Source organism: Lepidochelys kempii, chromosome 11, assembly GCF_965140285.1.
Source record: "Lepidochelys kempii isolate rLepKem1 chromosome 11, rLepKem1.hap1, whole genome shotgun sequence".
Lineage (NCBI taxonomy): Eukaryota > Metazoa > Chordata > Testudines > Cheloniidae > Lepidochelys > Lepidochelys kempii.
In genome coordinates, this window is record NC_136390.1 from 64190931 (window position 1) to 64213439 (window position 22509).

General features: G+C 48.3%; 1 protein-coding gene across 1 annotated transcript in view; it reads right to left on the reverse strand.

Annotated features, from left to right (window-relative positions):
* The window catches only part of PTH2R (parathyroid hormone 2 receptor), a 96642-nt gene that overhangs the window by 61413 nt on the left and 12720 nt on the right, over positions 1–22509 (reverse strand). The gene's annotated exons all lie outside the window — the stretch shown is intronic.

Below are 22509 nucleotides of genomic sequence, written 5' to 3' on the forward strand. Positions count from 1 at the left end.
GAGGATGAGGAGGTGATGGTAGACAAAGGTGGTTTTAAGCCTTCTTTGCACTCCCTGTATTCCGCCCTGGCCCTGTTGTGTTAGAGCATCCCGAGGGTTGCTCTGATTTGTACTCTGCTTCCCATTTCCCCGGATGCATCCTGGAAAGCAGACTAGTTGTAGCATAGTGCACTGCGGTCACACTCTCCACCCACCCCCTTTACACTGCCACTCCATCCTCTACACCAGGGCTGAGAACAGGGAACCTGGACACAAGCACTACACCAGATAGGCAGTCCCCTCTGCATAAGGGATGCTTTCAGAAGGCTGTTTCCGCACGCTTCCGGTAGGTCCGGGGGGAAAGGGGAATGTGTGCATTCTGCTAGAAGCATGTATAATTCATTCCAAAATAATACTGTGCCCTTCTATATCACCTTCTGTCTGAAATGCTCAAAGCCCTTTATAAACATGAGTGAATTAAGACTTAACACATCCTGGTGAGGTAGGTGTTAAGCCCATTTTATAGAAGGGAACAATGAGGCAGTGTTAAATGACACAGCCAAAGTCAAACAGGAAGTCTGTGGCAGATCAGCCAGATCTCCTGACTTCCACGCTTGACCTGGCTAGACCACTCTCCTTCCCTCTTGTAAAGCATAATGCCCTGAATGCATGCCCCTGCATATGCAAACGTAAGGGGTACATTAGCCAAGTCTCCAGAACCCAGACTCACAGAAGTGGAGTTTCTTCAACTGAAACCAGGCAAGGGTGAGTTTTTTACCTAACCTACCGGCTCAGCCCTAGCAGATAAGTTGTCTCTTTCAAAATACCCTTATCTACAGATCTGCTATTCAGGAGAGGATATTTCATAAGCTGAGCATCTAAACATTTCCCAACGTCATGCGCATCAAAAATAAATGTCTCTCTCAAAGTTCATATGTAATTTAGCTTGGTACAGGATTGTCCTTTTTTGTGCCAGTTTCCCAGTGGGTAAATCTTAAATTCACCTGGGTTTTCTTTTCTTGTATCAAAAGAAAAAAATATTAGACAAGTAAGAGCTATGGAAAGACCATACTTCATGTTCTCCCCCACCCCCTCCCACTGCTGCTTTAACCCACTCTTTATCCACATAGGATAAATCAGACCTAAATGAAAGTTAAAATGTATCTCTAATGTATGGTGGTGTTAGCCCTCTGGAGCACCTGAGCACAACATATTTGCGTGGTACAGGACCAGAGATGGCTTTATGTTACTTTACCTCCCTTTACAATCCTGGGGCAAATGTAGCACCTTGTGTAAAGCGGAGCAGCTTTCCCCAGCTCCAGGGCTGCAGCTGCCAGGGAGACACCCCGCTCCTTCCCAGCCCCAGCTCGGGGGCTGCTGCGGTGCAGGAGAGAGAGAACAACCATTGCATTAGAAAGGTAAGACTACTGATATTAAAATACAAGTTGTGTGCTTTTATTTGTAGAACAAAAAACATTAATTATTATTAAGTTTTTTTTAATATAGCGCTTTTATCCAAAGCGCTTTACAATAGTTAGCTAACAGTACAAACTACATTTGGAAAGATCATTAAGTAGTCTGCTAAGACCCTCAGCAAGTTTCAAGTGGTCTGTGAAAAAAAAGTTTGAGAACAACTGATCTAAGTAATTAATGAACCGATTGACTCGTACCAGACCCAGGACTGACCCATGTGGACCCCACTAGATACACCCCTCCCAGTTTGACGGAAAGCTACTGATGATTACTACGAGTACAATCTTTCAAGCTGTTGTGCATCCACTTTATAGCAATTTAATCTAGACCATATTTCCCTAGTTTGCTTATGAGAATGTCATGTGGGACTGTGAAAAGCCACACCAAAAACCAAGTTATATCACGTTGACTGCTTCCCCACAATCCACTAGACCAGTAATCATGTCAAAAGGAGGAAATTAGGTTGGTTTGGCAGGATTTGTTCTTAACAAATCCATGCTGGCTATTACATCTAGCCCTATTATCCTCTAGGTGCTTACAAACTGATTGTTTAATAATTTGTTCCAGTACCTTTCCTTGTATCAAAGTTAGGCTGACTGGTCTATAATTCCTCTGGCCCTCTGTGTTCTCCTTTTTCAGGATAGTTACTATGTTTGTCCTTCTCCTGACCTCTGGGACCTCCCCCATCCTCTGAGAGTTCTCAAAAATAATTGCGAACGGTTCTGGGAGTGCTTCAGCATGTTCCTTACATACCCTAGGATGAATTTCATCAGGCCCTGCTGACTTGAATACATCAATTTATCTTATTGTGGGGAGGGATAGCTCAGTGGTTTGAGCATTGGCCTGCTAAACCCAGAGTTGAGAGTTCAATTTAGGGATGTGGAGCAAAAATTGGGGATTGGTCCTGGTTTGAGCAGGGGGTTGGACTAGATAACCTCCTGAGGTCCCTTCCAACTCTGATATTCTATACTAAATATTCTCTAACCTTTTCTTCCCTACTTTGGCTTGCATTCTTTCCCCCTCATGGTTGATATTAATTGGTCACCATTAGCCTTTTTAGGGAAGAGTGAAGCAAAATAGGCACTAAACACCTCAGTCTTGTTGAGGTCATCAGCTATCCTTCCTCTGTAAGTAGAGGTTCTACAATTTCTTTTGCCTTCCTCTCACTCCTATTGTATTCGAAGAACCCCATTTTATAGCTTTTTTCTGTCCTTTGCTGGGTGTCTCTCATTTTGTCCCTATAGGCAAGTGCAAGACTTCTCTGCTCCTCCTTAGCAATTCATCCATGTTTCCACTTTTTGTAGGACTCCTTTTTTAATTTTCTTGTCATTAAAGACTTCCTGATGGAGTCATACTGGCCTTTCATTAGTCTTCCTATCTTTCCTTCATATCAGGATAGTTTGCAGGTAGAAGCACAGGTCTGGGTCCTGTGGGCTTAATTGGAATAACCACTGTATGAGTCAACAGTGTGCCCCTGTTGCCAAGAAGGCCAATGGCATTTTGGGATGTATAAGTAGGGGCATTGCCAGCAGATCATGGGATGTGATCATTCCCCTCTATTCGGCATTTGTGAGGCCTCATCTGGAGTACTGTGTCCAGTGTTGGGCCCCACACTACAAGAAGGATGTGGGAAATTTGGAAAGAGTCCAGCAGAGGGCAACAAAAATGATTAGGGGGCTGGAGCATATGACTTATGAGGAGAGGCTGAGGGAACTGGGATTGTTTAGTCTGCAGAAGAGAAGAATGAGGGGGGATTTGATAGCTGCTTTCAACTACCTCAAAGGGGGTTCCAGAGAGGATGGATCTAGACTGTTCTCAGTGGTACCAGATGACAGAACAAAGAGTTATAGTCTCAAGTTTCAGTGGGGGAAATTTAGGTTGGATATTAGGAAAAACTTTTTCACTGGGAGGGTGGTGAAGCACTGGAATGGGTTACCTAGGGAGGTGGTGGAATCTCCTTCCTTAGCGGTTTTTAAGGTCAGGCTTGACAAAGCCCTGGCTGGGATGATTTAGTTGTGGATTGGTCTTGCTTTGAGCAGGGGGTTAGACTAGATGACCTCCTGAGGTTCCTTCCAACCCTGATATTTTCTATGATGCTATGATTGTTAACAAAAAAAAAAAAAAAAAAAAAGAGGTCAGTAATAGCAAAGCTGAGTGTCTGAAAGCTCCACAGAATTTCAGATCAAAGTTTGAATAATAAATCTGTCACACTGGTGGATCAAGCCATTTACAAGGGCACTTCTGTGCTAGGTCACTGATTCAAAGGGGACTGGTGGTGATTTAAGCCCTATCCTAAGTGAAGAGGTAGCCACACAACAAAACCTCATCAACCCTAATCTGCACTAAGCAGCAAACGCTCATAGTGCTGTGAGAGAGGCCAGCCGGCTAGTCTTCCTCTCTCCCTCCAATGAGCTGCGAAGTACACCTAGGCAACCTGGGGAAGCTTGCACTACTGACAGAGGCAAGGTTTACTGCAGGTGATGTTACTGTAATGATAGCCCCTTGTGATGTTCTATGGTTCTCCTTCCAGGCTGTCCATCTGATAAGGTTCTCAATCATTCCATTGAGTTAAGGAAAAGTAAAAATTTGCTTCATTTGGTCATCACCGAATCTGTACAAGGAATTAATTATTTGAATAAGGAGTTCTGCATCCCCCAATCTGAACTTCAAATATACTTTTAAAAAAAGACAGAGTTGCAGATTGAAAAAAAAAAAAGACTGGAGTGAATTCCTGACTTCAGTGAAGCCAATAAGAGTTTTGCCATTCACTTCAATGGTGCCAGGATTTCACCCCAAGAATTCAGTTTCACACCAGTATAATTCAGTTCATTATGTCCATACAGTTTTAAAGTTTTCCAACCAGCCAGTTCAAACAATGTTGCATTTTACTTCTGACAGATACAACAAATTTTCATCACGACACTATCACCAGCATCTTGTTTTGACAGCTCTATTCAAAGTCAATGGGACTTTTCAATTGTTATCACCTCCATTGTTTTATAGTGGAATTGGAAAAGGTTCAGAAAAGTGCAACAAAAATCATAGAATATCAGGGTTGGAAGGGACCTCAGGAGGTCATCTAGTCCAACCCCCTGCTCAAAGCAAGACCAATCCACAATTTTTGCCCCAGATCCCTAAATGGCCCCCTCAAGGATTGAACTCACAACCCTAGGTTTAGCGGGCCACTGCTCAAACCACTGAGCTATCCCTCCTCCCTGCCATAGGGGTATGGAACAGCTTCCAGATGAGGAGAGATTAATAAAACTGGGACTTTTCAGCTTGGAAAAGAGATGACTAAGGGGGGGATATGATTGAGGTCTATAAAAATTACTACTGGTGTGGAGAAAGTAAAGAAGGAAGTGTTATTTACTCCTTCACATAACACAAGAACTAGGGGCCACCAAATGAAATGAACAAGCAGCAGGTTTAAAACAAACAAAATGAAGTGTTTTTTTCACACAACGTACAGTCAACCTGTAGAACTCTTTGCCAAAGGATGTTGTGAAGGACAAAACTAACAGGGCTCAAAAAGGAACTAGATAAGTTCATGGAGGACAGGTCCATTAATGGCTTTTAGCCAGGATGGGCAGGGATGGTGTCCCTACCCTCTGTTTGCTGGAAGTTGGGAATAGGTGACAGGGGATGGATCATTTGATGATTACCTGTTCTGTTCATTCCATCTGGGGCACCTGGCATTAGCCTCTGTCAGAAGACAGAATACTGGGCCAGATGGACCTTTGGTCTGACCCAATATGGTCGTTCTTATGTTCATATTTTAAGAGAGTTGGGTGCCGTTTCCTGTGAGAACTGAGGGCCTGGCTACACTTGCAGATGTAGAGCGCTGTGAGTTAAACCCGCCTTTGGAGAGCGCAGCAGGGAAAGCGCTGCAGTCTGTCCACACTGACAGCTGCAGGCGCACTGGCATGGCCACATTTGGGGCACTTGCAGCAGCATTGGGAGCGGTGCATTATGGGCAGCTATCCCATAGAGTACCTCTTCCCATTCTGGCGCTGTGGCTTCTGGGAAGGGGGCAGGGAGTACAGGGCATTCTGGGTCCTGTCCCAATGCCCCGTGATGCATCAGTTTGCACCCCAGCATTCCCTGTGCTTCCGTCCACATTTGGCGCTATCTTTCAATGGTTTTTGTACTGCGCGCTCTGTCCTCCCTTTAGGTCTGCGCGAATGGAGCCCGAACTGCTGAGGAGTCTGCTGATGAGTCTCGCCAGCACATCACGTTTGGCAGTCAAGTTATTCCTCATGATCCAAAGGGACAGTGAGGGCTCCGACGAGGATATCGTCTCGAGTAACGCATATGACACGAGTTAGCTTGTGGCATTCACGGACATGCTCACCACCGTGGAACGCCGCTTTTGGGCTCGGGAAACAAGCACTGAGGGGTGGGATCACATCGTCATGCAAGTCTGGGATGATGAGCAGTGGCTGCAGAACTTTCGGATGAGAAAAGCCACTTTCATGGGACTGTGTGAGGAGCTCGCCCCCACCCTGTGGCACAAAGACACGGATTGAGAGCTGTGCTGACGGTGGAGAAGCGGGTGGCTATTGCAATCTGGAAGCTGGCAACTCTAGACAGCTACCGATTGGTCGCTAACCAGTTTGGAGTGGGGAAGTCAACCGTTGGAATCATGTTGATGCACGTTTGCAGGGTCATTAATCGCATCCTGCTCAGAAGAACCGTGACCCTGGGCAGTGTGCATGACATTGTGGCTGGCTTTGCACAAATGGGTTTCCCTAACTGCGGAGGGGCGATAGATGGCACGCATATTTCAATTCTGGCACCAGCCTACCTAGGCTCCAAGTACGTTAATTGGAAGGGGTATTTCTCAATGGTTCTCCAGGCGCTTGTGGATCACCATGGGCGTTTCATTGACATTAACACAGGCTGGCCCAGAAAGGTGCACGACGCACGCATCTTTTGGAACACTGGCCTGTTCAGGAAGCTGCAAGCCGGAACTTTTTTCCCAGACCAGAAGATCACCGTAGGGGAAGTCGAAGTGCCCACTGTGATTCTTGGAGACCCCACTTACCCTTTAATGCTGTTGCTCATGAAACCCTAAACAGGGAGTCTTGACAGCAGCAAGGAGCAGTTCAACAACAGGCTGAGCTGGTGCAGAATGACTGTAGAGTGTGCTTTTGGCCGTTTAAAGGGCTGCTGGCTCTCTCTGTAGGGGAAGCTGGACCTGGCCGATGACAGCATCCCCGCGGTTATATCCGCGTGCTGTACCCTCCATAACATTTGTGAAGGGAAGGGTGAACGATTCACTCAGGAAGGGAACTTGAAGGTTCAACACCTGGAGGCTGAATTTGAACAGCCAGAGAGCAGGGCTATTAGAGGGGCCCAGCGGGGGGGCTGCAAGGATTAGGGATGCCTTGAGGGATCAATTTGATGCTGAAAAACACCAGTAATGTATGGTGCCCTGCACGGGACTGAAGTGCAGTGGTTCCAATGTTAGTAGGAGTCTATGTTTGCTATGCTGACATGCAGAGCCTGTTTCTTTCCTGGGCTAAGGTATCTTTTACTTTATGCAATAATAAAGAATGTTTTCAAAGCCAAAACATCCATTTATTTATTGAAAAAGAGACAGAACTGCTTGGGAAACAGAAAGGGCAAGGAGGTAGGGAACGGTACAATCACAGATTTGCGTATGTCCTGTCTGGCGTGCCGTGCAATGAGTGCTGCACTTCAGGATGGCTATGCTGCATGGTGATGGGGGTTGAGTGCTGTGGGTAAGGGTCGTAGTTTTCAGGGCTGGGTGGTGAAGCCACGGGTGTTGGAGGCAGCCGGTGGCGGTAAGAACCCGGATGTTGGGGAAAGTGGGTTGGCAGTGACATGGGGGCACAAGAGTTTTGGGATAAGGGCTGCGGGGAGCAGGTGCGGTAGGTGCACGGCTACGAGCGCCTGGATCGAGTCCCCTTGGCGCTCCATGATGCTTAGCGGCCGCTCCGTGCTTTGGTGCCGGCGCTCCGCATTCTGCTGGCGGACCCTCCTGTCACTCTCCCCCCACTCCTGCACTTTCTGATTTTCCATGACTTGAATGCTGCATTATTTCATGCAGCATGTCTTCCTTGCTTCTGTGTGGCCTCTTTCTGATTCTTTGGAGTCTTTCGGCCGGTGATAACGCAGACGGCTGAGATCTCAAGGTTGCATCTGTAAAGGCAAAAGGCAACACTTAACGGAGGCAGCATTGTTCACACCAGACAGAGCAACGATTCCCCCGTACTTACGGGCAAGCACAGTCTACACAATAGCATAATTTTCCCATCCCAAAGCGAGTGCACGGGATAACCCACGGGAGCCCCAAAACGGTGAGTAAGCACAGGGTCAAGCGTGACTGACTGTTCCATGGCTGTACTGTCCTCTAGGTTTCTGTGCCTTGGGGAGAGCCAACAGCGGCAGGGGACCCCTATACTGAACACTGTCCCCACATTTTCCACAGGAGTTGGTCCTGGAAGATATCTCGCTGCTGAGGGTGACCTGGGAAGAAAGACAGGGTCTTCTACTGCAATGCGGCTTCTGCCCTGGCCCAGCTGCAGCTTGCAAGTGTGCAGCAATGGTCCCCCTGCCCCTCACGGCACAGTGGCGCAGACAAGTTAGCCTGACTGGGACAAGGAGCACAGTGGCTCTCCCGAGAAACCTGCGCAAGCGTATTGCCCAAGTTCTGGATGAGACCTTTGAAGAGATCACTGAGGCCGATTACCGCGATGTGAGAGAGCACATCAACGCCCTATTCCGCATCTAGGCATGCATACGGCCCTAACCCTCCTCGCCCCAGGAGCCCGCACCGAATAACTTCCTTCCCAAAATAAAAGCTGCTTACTGGGAACCTCCTCTGGTGTTTGTCCTTCCCCAAGCACCGGCCACCACAACTGGCTACCTTCCTCCTGGCTTGAGAACAGCTCCTGGCTGCATGCATCTAGGGATGCCGGGGTGTCTTCCTCCACCTCAGCACCCTCGCTCCCACTTTGCTCCTCATCTTCCCTTGTTGCACTGGGCTCTGAAGTGTCCCTGGTGGTCCCCAGAGTGGAGATGGGGTCGCCCCCAAGTATTGCGTCCATCTCTTTGTAGAAACGGCAGGTTGCGGGGGCAGCACCGGAGCGGCGGTTTGCCTTGTGGGCTTTGCGGTAGGCATTCCGCAGTTCCTTCACTTTAACCCTGCACTGCAGTGCATCCCGGTCATGGCCCCTTTCCGTCATGTCCCTTGATATCTGCCCAAAGGTATCGTAATTCCTACGGCTGGAACGCAGCTGGGACTGGACAGCTTCATCCCCCCAAACACTGTTGAGGTCCAGCAACTTGCCATTGCTCCATACCGGGGCTCGCCTGGCGCACGGAGGCATGGTCACCTGGAAAGATTGGCTGAGAGCACTCCACGCCTGGCTGAGCAACCAGGAAGGGATTTTTCAAAATTCCCAGAGAATTTAAAGGGCGGGTCTGATGCTTGGTCACCTCAGGGCAGGGCCGTAGAGTTCAAAGTGATGACCAGAGTGGCTAGCACTGGCATTGTGGGACACTTCTGGAGGCCAATCAGCGCGCACTCTAGGACCAGGGTGTCCACACTGGTGCCGCGGCGCTCCAGCGGGGGCGCAGCAAACGTTATTCCACTCGCCGAGGTGGCGACCAGCAGCGCTGTAGCCGCGGAGTCAGAGCGCTCTACGTGCCTTGCCAGTGTGGACGCGGAGTGAGCTAGTGCGCCCGGGGCTCCTTTATTGCGCTGTAACTCGCAAGTGTGGCCAAGACGTGAATTGGGCCAGATACTCAGATGCTGTAAATCAACCAATAGAGCTGCAATGGAGGAAGGCTGATTTAGACCAGCTGATGGTGTGGCCCACTGACCTTCGTGGAGACTCTCCCACTTTAGAGGAGACTACTGAACGATGAATCAGGCCCTTGCTTTCCCCCGCCTTCTCCCCAGCAACTATAGTCTGCAATGTTTCTCACAGAGCAAGCTCACAACAAGCCTCTGTTTTAAGATGACCACACGGAGCATTTTGCACCATCTTGCCTTAATACTTGAGACTATAATCCAGCAAAGCACTTAAGGATCCGCTTGACTTCAGTGGAACGACTGACGTCAAGTGCTTTGCAAGATTGAGGAGCAATAGTTTACATGAAGTTGTTTGTTACTCAGTAAAAGGAAAGCGGGTAAGCATGTGCTTAAAGTCCACCTGTTTCACAAGGCTCATAAGCACATGCTTACATTTCATTAAATTTCAGTGGGACTTGAGCAAGTGCTTAAATGCTTTGTTTACCAGACGCCTAAAATACAGAGAGCTTACAATTTAACTATACACATTAGGACAGAATGGTAACATTCCCTGTGGGACTGCAGTCAGATGGATTCTCCCAGCTTTCTCCCTGGAATTTGTCCAGCCTCTATGTTGAGGACTGTTTGTCCACTAGTGCTAATGTTATGCTTTGGCTGTATATTTTGTAAGTGTTTTTTGGTAAATGCTTAAAAATGCTTGAAAGTGAACTGGGAACAGCAAATCAGAGCATGAGTAATTCAGGACCAGAAAGCATTCATGAATACGTATTAAGTAGGCACACTGAGAATCTTATGTGATAATTTACATCTGAGTTTGAAACCACCTGTGCTGTAAATGTTTAATCATTTCAGAGAGACAGAGAGAGGGGGAAGCCAACGGACCACAACCCTTCGCTTTAGAAGATTATTTGCCGTATTTCTCCTCCGAGTCCCAGATCTGCCTCGGAAATATGCTTTAAGATTATAAAAATATTGGTTCGGTTCTGAAGGGTAAAAAGGACAATATATATTTTCATTTCCTGGGAAACCTAATGGTAATTTCTCTAGAGTAGCTGACAAGAAATATGCTTCTCACAGCCCAAACCGAATTTGAGTGTAGCTGCCCTTTATGTAACTGAGCATACAGTACAGAGACCAAAAGAGCTTGATTAATATTGAAGTCAGCTCGCACAGAGGAAGTGCTGCTGACAACTTTTGCACGATCCAAGAGACAAATGAGATCCAGAAGGATCTCGTACATGGCCATGGACTCCATTAGAAAGGGCAGTTTATGAAATATTAAAATAGCATTCAACTACTGGTGAGATTCAAGAGGATTTTAGAGAAAGTGCTGAAAAGGAGGTCAGATACAAACAGAGGTGAAAGTAAGCCGGTACGGCATACCAGCAAGAGCTGGTACACAGCCAACCGTACCTGCAGGGGGCAGCTTCCCTAGGCCGGCAATTTAAAAGGGCCCTGGCCCTTTAAATCACCGCCAGAGCCCCGGGGCTCCCGGCTGCCACTGCAGCTACCGCTACCATGGGGCTCTGGTGGGGATTTAAAGGGCCTAGGGCTCCCAGCCACCACGACCACAGTCAGCACCTTGGGCCCTTTAAATCGCTGCTGGAGTCCCAGGGTAGTGGCAGTGATTTAAAGGCCCCGCCCCTTCCACCCGAGGCCTCGCCCCTTCCACCCAAGGGCCCCCCCTTGCTCAGGACCCCAGCCCTGCGTACCAGTAAGTCTCAAGTTATTTTCACCCCTGGATATAAATGAAACCAGACTGATCATTCATAAGAACATAGGAATTGCCACACTTGATCAGACTACTGGTGTATCTAGGTCAGTATCCTGTGTCTGACAGTGGCCATTACTAAAGGCTTCAGAGGCAGACACAAACCCCAAATTGTGCAATTATTGGATAACCTGCCCCTAAGGGATGTTACTTCTTAACTTCCAGCAGGTAGAGATTGGCTGATACCCCAAAGCACAAGGGTTTGTAACCCTTTCAACTTTTTTTAAATGATCCTTTCTGATGTATCATAGAATATCAGGGTTGGAAGGGACCTCAGGAGATCATCTAGTCCAAGCCCCTGCTCAAAGCAGGACCAATCCCCAGTTTTTGCCCCAGATCCCTAAATGGCTCCCTCAAGGATTGAACTCACAACCCTGGGTTTAGCAGGCCAATGCTCAAACCACTGAGCTATCCCTTCCCCCCCTTTTATATGAGTCACATGTCCTTTGCATGTTTGTTAATAATATGTTTTGGCTTATGACTGGAGTTTATTCTTCAGGTAAACATGCTCCACAAAGAGAATCATAGAATATCAGGGTTGGAAGGGACCTCAGGAGGGCATCTAGTCCAACCCCCTGCTCAAAGCAGGACCAATCCCCAATTTTTGCCCCACATCCCTAAATGGCTCCCTCAAGGATTGAGCTCACAACCCTGGGTTTAGGAGGCCAAAGCTCAAACCACTGAGCTATCCCTTCCCCGCCCACTGGGTGTGTTCTCATCACGCACCTTGCTTTTAGCACTCTTTTCTCCAAAGCATCTCATCAGATTTGCCCCATTGGTCACAAGACTCCTAATATGACATAAGATCACACATGGGCTATCTCAGAGATATTAGTGTCGTTCTGGTGAAGGAGTTGGCATTTATAATGGAAAGTTGGCGTCACCATCCAGGGCAGACTACAGTCCCAGTAATTAATACTAGTTACTACTCAAGACAGAGTAAGTTGAAAGCTACTGTGAAATACGAACTGGAAGCAATTTCTCAGTTACAAATAGGGCTTTTCTACACTTACATTTTACAGTGCTCTAACTTGCTGGCTCAGGGGTGTGAAAAATCACCCCCGAGTGCAACAAGTCTGAGCGCTTTAAAGCTCTAGTGTAGACAGGCACCCTCGTGGAGGTGGATTACCAGGAGCACTGGGAGACCAGCACTCACGCGCGACCACACTCACACTTCAAAGGGCCGCTGCGGGAGCGTTCCCGCGACAGTGCTGTGAAGTTGCCAGTGTAGCCATGCCCTTAGAGTTGGGTGACAAATGGTTTGGACTTTTTTTGTGTGCTAAAAATGCAGATTTGGGTTGACAAACGTTTCCAAATGTGTGTCAAATTTACCAAATTGTTTTGGCCAAAATACAAAATTCTAAGACGTCAAAAAGCGTTTCATGTTTACAGTTTCTGAATGAAATGTTTTAATTTTTTTAAAAATTCAAAACAAAGAACTGTTTTGAATTTAACTTCAATTTTACTTTTTTTTTTAAATGCGTAAAAATTCAAACGTGAAATGAAACATTTCAGGTTGAACAAAACATTATGTTCAGCCTGAAATGAATTTTTTCACTTTTCTGGTTCGGGGGGAAAAAAAAAAATTCATTTTAGGCCAACCCAAAACAATTAAAAAAAACAAAAAAAACCAAAAAATCAGTTCAGCCAGCAAACTGGAAGCCAGTTCGTCTTCAATATGTTGCTAATTCAGAGTCTAGAAAAGTTTTTCTAGACACCAAATACTGTGCAGGATCCCCCAGTTTGTGGCATTTTCTATTGTATTTCATGAAAGCGGGAGAACACTGGAACATCAGACACTGCTCTAGAAGGATTGTATTGATAAGCAAAAGCTCTTTCTGGATGCCAGCCGTGAGATGGGCACTTTTTCATTTCAGGACATAGTGCAGTACAATCACTGAGCTATAACCATTACAACTGGTGAACATTCAAAATAAAAGAAGCGGTGGGATGACTGAGCAGCAAATAGCCCAGATAATTAATGGTACATTTCAGGATAGAAGAAGCCACATGGGCCTTCTACCTGCTGGTCTAGTAGTTGTCTGTAAAGTTGGTGTCAGTTCCAGGGTAACTGCACCTGTATTCTGCCTTCACGATCTAGCAAGGGCACCCACTTAGAAGTTTATAGCTCCCAGCCACCATCTCTCTTGAGTCGAGATCTGCATTTCTCCGCCTTGTGACCAGCTTTTTAAAGGCTGCACAGTTCCCTGCCTTACACGGTGATATTCCCAGGAAATTAGACTGCCTAAATAGGCCAGCAATTGTCAGTCACAAGCTACCACACAGCTGTTTCTAAGCAAGCACTCTTCTTAAGTGAAATCGTTACAGAGATGACATACTAAATAAATAAGAGGCTACACACATCAAAAAATCTTACCAGAGGTCACCCCATCTGGTAGGGGTCAGTCCTTCAATCCAACAATGAGGTACTACTCTCTGTAGTTACAAGTTCATAACAGTCCACAGGCACCAACTTTTACTTTTGCCAGGGGTTGTTCTACCCCCACTGCGCCCTGAGGCCTCCACCCCTTCCCCAGAGGCCTCCCTTCACTCTGCCTCTTCCCGCCCCCTCCTCCGAGGCCTCCCCTTCACTCTGCCTCTTCCCGCCCCCTCCTCCGCCCCCTCCCCCGAGGCCTCATCCTCACGCCGCCTCTTCCCGCCCCCACTCCGCCCCTGCGGCCTCATCCTCACGCCGCCTCTTCCCGCTCCCGAGGCCTCATCCTCACACTGCCTCTTCCCGCCCCCGCTCCGCCCCCTCCCCCGAGGCCTCATCCTCACGCCGCCTCTTCCCGCCCCATTCCCTGATGCCACCCCCTGCTCGCCATCCTCCCCTCAAGCCTCTCCCTAAGCTGCCAAACAGCTGTTTGGCAGCGCCCCTGATTCGCTAATCAGGGCACCACCAAACATCTGAATGGGGGTGCAGCCAAACAGCTGTGACTGCTGAGTACCCATGGAGTCAGCGCCTATGTAACTGTCCCAGATTCAGCACCAGAACCAAGACTGGGCAGATCAGCCTGTTTCTTTATACAGCTTCGACCTTTGATCTCCAGGAACAGGTAATCAGCAATCATCCTCTGCTTCTGGCCTTCTATACTAGCAGACAATGACCCTCTCCTCAGGGCATAGCTTCAAAAGGCTGGATTTTTGTATAACTGGAGGTGCGGGATTTACATTAACCTCTCCCTAAGTATTCGCCAGGAAATCCACTTAACATTCATTGTCCCAAAAGTTCATTCTTGCCAGACACATTTTCAACATAGTCCTGTTTCTTCACTTCGCAGGGGGAAGGGAGAGCTCAGTGGTTTGAGCATTGGCCTGCTAAACCCAGGGTTGTGAGTTCAATCCTTGAGGGGCCATTTAGGGATCTGGGGGGAAAAATTGGGGATTGGTCCTGCTTTGAGCAGGGGGTTGGACTAGATGACCTCCTGAGGTCCCTTCCAACCCTGTGATTCTATGATGGTCAGCAGAGCAGAAATTTAGTGGGAACCACTGTGCAGTAGTCAAAAGCTGTTACTTGTGACTGCTAGGATGGTCCAAGATATTTTATACTGGTTTGCTGGGGGTATGCACACACCACCTGAAATCTGTTCGGTTTTTGCCCCAGATTTCAAATGCAGGATGTTGTGATCTTTTTGTTTCTGTTGCTTTCCTAACTACAGCAGGAAACTCAAAGGGCCAAATTCACCACTTGAATAACTACACTGATTTCAAATTCATCCCGGCTATAACTTATTTGACACAAGCCCAGATTTTGTCAGGACCTACAACATTCTGAATTCATAGGGGTGAGCAGAGATGTCAATCTGGGCCATAATCCTAATCCTGTATTCCTTGCACAGCCACAACTCCGCTGAACTCATGGGGATCTCTAGTGCACAGAATCAGTCCCAGTAGGGAACTTGAATCTGTGATGCCAAGAGCGGCGCCCACCTGCAGTGACCTTCCACACAGGGTTCCACTTATAATGGAAAGGAGAAATAAATACCCGCACGTTGCAACGTGCAAACTGCAGCTCTGGCTATAAGGCATCGGCTTGAAGTGAAACTCTTCTGGGGAATGGGGGGGTGAGAGTGACTTTGCTAAGAGGGTTTCATCATATTTGCTAGAGTGCATTCCTGTCAAGTGCCTTCTCAAAGCCCACTCTCTTCATTTGACCTCTCCATGGCACCATGCGCTTCCACCTCGGCACTGATGTTTTTCTTATTTGTATCCGATCCATCGTAATACAACTATAATCTCTTCCAGGTGTGGCTCTTTTCCTTTTAGGCTACACACATGTGCGGTACTACGTACCATGGATTTGTAAGCTTCTTTATGATGTGGAGTGGTTTACAGTCATTATGTTCCTTCCTTTATAAAAGCAGCCTCAGGCTGCACTTAATGGCAGTACACCCTTTGAGCTTCTAAAATATTTCTCGCCTCTGGAGTGCAGCAATTTGCATGAGGCAGATCTGGCTCCACGCAGAGAAAGAACACACAAGCTAGGGCAGCAAAGCATTAGCCTCTCTGTATTGCATGACTGACTCCAGGCGAAGACATTTTGCCATCTGCATAAAGCAACAAACTCCAGAGCTGTGGTTCCCTGGCTGTAGTCTGAAGACAGCTTGTAGGTGGGTCCTCAGAGCGACCGCCCTCCTAGCGGTGAAGCATCCAGCGACCTTTAAGCAGTGACACTTGCTGCTAGAAGTCACCTTTTCTCTCTCTCATGAGTTCCAGCAGCATGTTTGACCTACTAAACCAGAGGTGGGCAAACTAGGGCCCGTGGGCCACGTCCGGCCCGTGGGACCCTCCTGCCTGGCCCCTGAGCTCCTGGCCCAGGAGGCTAGTCCCTGGCCCCTCCCCCGCTGTTCCCCCTCCCCCGCAGCCTCAGTGCACTACACCGCCAGCGCAATGCTCTGGGCAGCAGGGCAGCACAGTGGCAGAGCCGCGGCCTGTCCTGGTGCTCTGGGTGGCGCGGCTGCAGCACCACCAGCCACCAGCGCTCCAGGCAGTGCCGTAAGGGGGCAGGGGAGTTGGGGATGGTGGTCAGAGGGGGGTTGGATGGGGCAGCAGTCCCAGGGGGCAGTCAGGGGCAGGGGTTCCGGGGGCGGTCAGGGTACAGGGAGAAGGGGTGGTTGGATGGAGCGGGGATCCCGGGGGGCAAGTCAGGAATGAGAGAGGGGGTTGAATGGGGCAGCAGGGGCGGGTCTGGGGGTGGTTGGGGTAGGAGTCCCAGGAGGGCCATCAGGGGACAGAGGGGGGTTGGATGGGGCAGCAGTCCCGGGGGAGCCATTGGGGGCGAGAAGCCGGGGTGGGGGTGGGGTCGGATAGGAGGCGGGAGCCGGGCCATGCTTGGCTGTTTGGGGAGACACAGCCTCCCCTAACCAGCCCTCCATACAATTTTGGAAACCCGACGTGGCCCTCAGGCCAAAAACTTTGCCTGTCCCTGTACTAAACTGTCACTGGGACGTGTCGTGATGCACCCTTAAGCGGCACTAACCTGTGTTTTGGTGTACATTGCTTTAAATGGTGTTCAGGCGAGCAGGTGGGTACCTTTGGAGGAAGGGATTAGACACGGATAGTCAGCAGAGCAGCACACAAATGTTCTACAGTGGGTAGGGCACAATTTGTAAGTCTCACTTCTTGTGCTTCAGTGCATATGTTAATCAGCAGCTAGCGTCAAGAAGAAAGATGCCCTCTTCTATAGCATTAAGGGGGCAAGTATTCCTTACTCTTACAGGGAGTAACGTTGAATGCTTCAGAGACATCCCATTGGCTTGTTTTAAATACAGTAATTCTGACGACTACTCATTTCCCACCACACTAACAGCTTTCCACTCCTGCTTCTATATAACAACACTTGATTTTTAAATTTTGAGGCATAAAGCTTGAATAGAAAGTGTGCTGTAGAGGACAATCCTGCACAGTCCCTGGGTGACCTAACAAGTCTTGTCCATGCCTGGAGACCAAGATAATGCAATTAATATATCTGACATATATGGCACGTGGCTTGCAAATTCTAATCTATTCGCTTCTTTTTGAAATGTTTACTTCCACTAGCATCAAGAAACCGAATAATAAAGGAATGCCACATTCATATTAAGGGTACAGTAGGCAGACCCCTTAGCAATGACTTAATTCATCAATATCTCAGGTTATTTTTTTCCCCCCTTTTGGCCTTTTTGTTTTTAATTTGAACATTTAGGAAAAAGTAGAGTGCCACTTTAATACCAAAGCCTGACAACGCCAATTAATTTCCAGTAGCTGTGCTGGTGTAATTAACTCCGTATTGATCTGGATGTCCTATTGTAGGCACACTATTTCCACATGAGGGACATTAAAAGCCAACATCAGCTAATTAGGAAAGTGGGCCAGCAAGCCCCGATAGCAGAGAGTGTCAGTAAAACAAAAACAAAACCACTCACCTTTGGGTCACTGGCTCAGCTCTGGCCCAGATTGGGGGCAATTATACTGTACCTTGCACTTCTTTAGCACCTATTTGAGGTTCCCACAAGGAGTTAAAGCCTCAACATCCCTTTGAGGTACAGTACTGTTTGTAAATATTTTGTACCAATTTTACACATGGGGAAATACAGGCAGAAAAAGGTTGAGTGACTTGCCCAAGGACACACACAGCTTAAGGAAGAGTCAGTTATAGAGCTCATACACAAATGTCCCCATTCTTTGCTTTAACCAGTAGACTGCACTGCAGCTAGTAACCAAAAGCTGTTACCAGTGGCTGGCTGGCATTTTATTTGAACAGAATAGGTGGGCTTAGTCCAGGTCCTACTGGAGAGAGGTTCACCTCGCAGCCAGCACTAAGTGACACCTTTAATGGTATGGTCAATGGCTGGCTGTGCCTGGGGCCCAAGCAGGCCTCACATTTCAAGGTAGTTCCTCTAGAAGACCCCAAGGCAATGGCAGAATTCAGACATCACTATGCACTCTGTACCTCCTAGATGGGTACACAAATGATTATTGCCCTACCAAATTCACAGCCATGAAAACCACATCACGGACCAGGAAATCTGATCTCCCCACCGTGAAATCTGGTCTTGTGTGCTTTGACCCTATATTATACAGATTTCATGAGGGAGACTAGCGTTGTGGGGGTCCTGACCCAAAAAGGAGTTGCCGGGGGGGGGGGGGGGGTCATAAGATCATGGTGGGGGGGGGTCGCGGTATTGCCGCCCTTTACTTCTGCGCTGCCTTCAGAGCTGGCGGCCGGAGAGCAGCGGCTGTTGGTTGTGCGCCCAGCTCTGAAGGCAGCACCCCGCCAGCAGCAGCGCAGAAGTAAGGGTGACAAGACCAGACCACGCCACCCTGAGTTCTGCGCTGCTGCCTTCAGAGCTGGGCAGCTGGAGCGGGCTACCCTTACTTCTGCGGCTCCTGCAGAAGTAAGGGGCTTGGCAGTGCTGCTACCCTATAACAACTTTGTGACACTACCCCCCCACCCCCAACTCCTTTTTGGGTCAGGTCCCCTACAATTACAATACCATGAAATTTCAGATTTAAATAGATGAAATAATGACATTTACGATTTTTAAAATCCTATGACCATGAAATTAACGAAAATGGACCATGAATTTGTAAGGCCCTACAAATGACTAACTTAGAGCTACACTGAGCCATCAGGCACAAGCCTGAGCTAGGGCTGGTGCACAAATTGCACTCCTCTTGGAAATCGAGTGCCTCTGAGGCACTCGGAGTCACAATTCCTCCCCTACTCCTCCTTGTTCCCAGGGGAGTGGCAATTTATTGCTGGATTGTACCAGTATAACCGACTGCACACTGGTTGAGCATGTGGCGGGTGCAGCCAGCCTTCTTCCTCCTGCTCTGAGGACACAATAAGCAAAGGTTTCAGAGTAGTAGCCATGTTAGTAGCCTAGCACATCTACCAATGTGATCTATGCCATCATGTGCCAGCAATGCCCCTCTGCCATGTATATTGGCCAAACCGGACAGTCTCTACGCAAAAGAATAAATGGACACAAATCTGAACATCAGGAATCATAACATTCAAAAACTAGTCGGAGAACACTTCAATCTCTCTGGTCACTCAATAACAGACCTAAAAGTGGCAACTCTTCAACAAAAAAACCTTCAGAAACAGACTCCAACTGGAATTAATTTGCAAACTGGACACCATCAGATTAGGCCTGAATAAAGACTGGGAGTGGTTGGGTCGTTACAAAACCTAAACCTAATTTCCCCCAATACCAATTTCCCCTACTGTTGCTCACACCTTCTTGTCAACTGTCTGAAATGGGCCACTCTCATTACCACTTCAAAAGTTATTTTTCCTTCCTTGGTATCCTGCTGTTAAGTGAATTGTCTCATTAGACTGACCTCACACTTGGTAAGGTAACTCCCCTCCTTTCATGTATTTATACCTGCTCCTGTATTTTCCATTCCATGCATCTTATGAAGTGGGTTCTAGTCCATGAAAGCTTATGACCAAATAAATTTGTTAGTCTCTAAGGTGCTCGTTGAATAAGCAAAGGATTAGTCCCACTTGCTCATCCCCCCTAGACACAGGGTAGCCCAGGCATTGACATAAGTGGTTTAATAGTTTATTTTTTAAAACTCATTCCTTTGCCCAGGCATTGAGTTCAAGTCACAATCTAGCCCTTTGTCTGTAAGACAGCCTGGTGCCTCCCAGAAGTGCTAAACTCATGCCAAACTAAGTGAAGATTAGTTTTCTAGATATCCCACGGGATGAGTGGCATAATACTGCTGTGGCATAATACTTAGTGAAACCTCAGAAAGTTCACAACTACAGAGTTAGGTTAATGCAAGGCAGCTTACCTCTACACTAATCTGTAGCTCCCACCGATGTAAGTCACCCACTACATCAACTTCATAACTCCACCACCACGAGAGCCGTAGAGCTTAGGTTGATGTAGTTAGGTTGACTCAGTATCCGTGTAGACACCGCATTGCTTACATCTACCTTTACTGCCTTTGACAGAGCGCCCCGTGCCAGCTTTCAAAGGTAGCAACAGGTGCTGTAAGCGTGGGGCTGACCACCGGAGGCCCCCCGCCCCACGTGGGGCTGACCACTGGGGTGGGGAGAGGAGATCTAGCAGTCAGCCCCATGCAGAGCTGAGGGGCTCCAGCTGTCAGCCTGGGCATGGGAGCTCTGGTGCTTAGCCCGTCTGGGGCTGACATCTCCGGCAGTGAGCCCCAGGGCGGGGAGGGGGCTCTGGTGCTCAGGCTTGGGGCAGGGGAGGGGGAGCCTCCAGCAGTCAGCACTGCGTGGCTCTCGATCCCCTACCCTCCAGCTGTCAGAGCCCCACAATGCCCCACTTCAGTAGGTGCAAGCGCTCCCAATGAGGACACGCGCCACCGGCAGAAGGAGGGCAGCACTGACATGAACAGCTGATCAAATTACTGCGGTGGCTTTAGGTTGACCTAACTTAAGTCGACTTAATTTTGCAGTGTAGTCATGCCCTACGCTCAGTAAGTCTTAGTGGAACTATACTGACTTCCTTCCGATTTCAGCGGAGCTGTGGTGATGGACACCAGCTCAGGATCAGGCGTATAGGGTTCAGATCATGAGATGTGTGCGTGCTTGCCTTTCATCATTAATAGAATATAAAAACGCGCACAGTGGACTGGTTTTTCCTTGCCGGACTTGAGTTCTCAGATTGTTATGATTGAATTGGTGGCTGTGTTGAACTGAAAGCAACTCCACTTTCAATGCAATAGGGCAGCATTTGCTAATGAGCTGATAAGCTGCTGAGTACACAGCTGGGGGAGGCAGTAATTCACCTGTCGCACCAACCCTAAGTGTTCAAAAGCCGTGAGTCGCCTCTTCCCAAAAATCATACGATTTTTAAGCCAATCACAAGAGTTTGAAAAATAATACAGTTTGGGGTTTTCCTATTTTGCCTTCTGGGTTGTACATCTTCAAGGCATCTTGTACTTCAGGCAAAGCAGAGCCTGACCCACGTGTAATCAATGCAGCAGTTCCTGCCTGAGTCTGCAGACAGCCTGAAACAATAGCTCTGGGAATGGCCCCATCCATCTCCTTGGGAGATTGACTCCCAAACCCACTGCTGTAGGGGAACCCTTAATTTTGACACTACCCTAGAGGACTGCTTGAGGCAGGTACAGAAGAGTGCAATAGGCTCAGCCCACCCAGGCAAAGAGATACGTCCTGATTGTTGGGGTCAGTGCTGCCACTCCTGACTCTTGGGGGAGAGAAAGGGTCCCTGCCGCGCTCCGAGAAGACAGGAAGCGGCCCCACTGCCTCTCTCTCTGTCCTACAAGTGAAGGGCAAAGCCCTAGTAATAGGAGAAGAGCTGTGCGTGGTCCCACAGTGCATTAATCCAGCCATTCTACTAGTACTGCAGCCAAACAACAAGACTCAGAGACTCTGGAAAGATCCCAATGGAAGGATTAGCGAGGGCTTCTGAAGAAACTCAGCGTGCGGCAGTCAGGTGTTCCATTGAGGCTGTGAGGAAGGGAAGAGAGGAACCTGAAAGGCAATCAGCACCTCTCAGGACAAAAGGACGGGGGTGGGGAAATACCATGCTTTGAGCTGGCAGATGCGTTAAACATTTATCATCTGCTATGCTGGCGCTGCTAGCAACTGAAAGGACTGAGGGATTCCCTGGGGTTACTTTAAAGGATTTGAGCTATTTGGATAATGAACAGATCAGATCAAGTTAGTCAGGGGTAAGGAGAGTGTGTGGGTAGCGTGTTTAAAACAAAGACAGCAGGTCCTTGCGAGGGCTCAAAATCGGAGCACATGGCTCATTCTGGTGACAGAAACAGCAGATCCCTGGGCACCAAAGCAGCCAATGCAGGTTCCATGGACAATGAAAGAAATCCCAACATTCCTTTCTTCCCCTTTCGCCTTCCTGCAAAAAGACAATGGCAGAAAAATCACCGAAAGTCAATTTCTTCCGACCCTGACCAAAGAACTTTCATTGAGAGGGGAAAATACAGTAACATCTTCGTGGCTGCTTGTGTTTCTCTCTTTGCTTCTCTGCAGAGCTTCAGCCTTAGTGCCCCTTCCTGCCCCTCACACTGGGGTACCTGGAGGAGTTTACCATTCTTGTTCTCACAGTGCACAAGCATCCTCAGACTATTCACACGAGGAGAGGGGGAGAGTCATTGGAGCCCACCAGCGAAGCCCCACAGAACCCACAGGGGCAGAGCAGTGACTGTGTTTTGCTCTCACACAATGGAGATCAGATCCGAAGGAATTTTTTGGCTTCCCTCTTTTGCTCTATTTAGGCCAGGTCTACACTAAAAACTTGACCCAGCTACATCCCTCCGGGGTGTGAAAAATCCACCCCCTGTAGTTAAGCCATCCTAACCCCTGGTGTAGGCAGCTCTAGGCTGACTGATGAATTCTTCCATTCACGTAGCTACCGCCTCTCAGGGAGGTGGATTAACTCCACCAATGAGAGAAGCCCGGTCGTCGCTGTGTTGAGTGTCTGCACTACTGCAGCATGTCTAGTGAAGACATAGCCTCGGTCTGTAAGCTCCTTGGAGCAGGAATGCGTAGTTT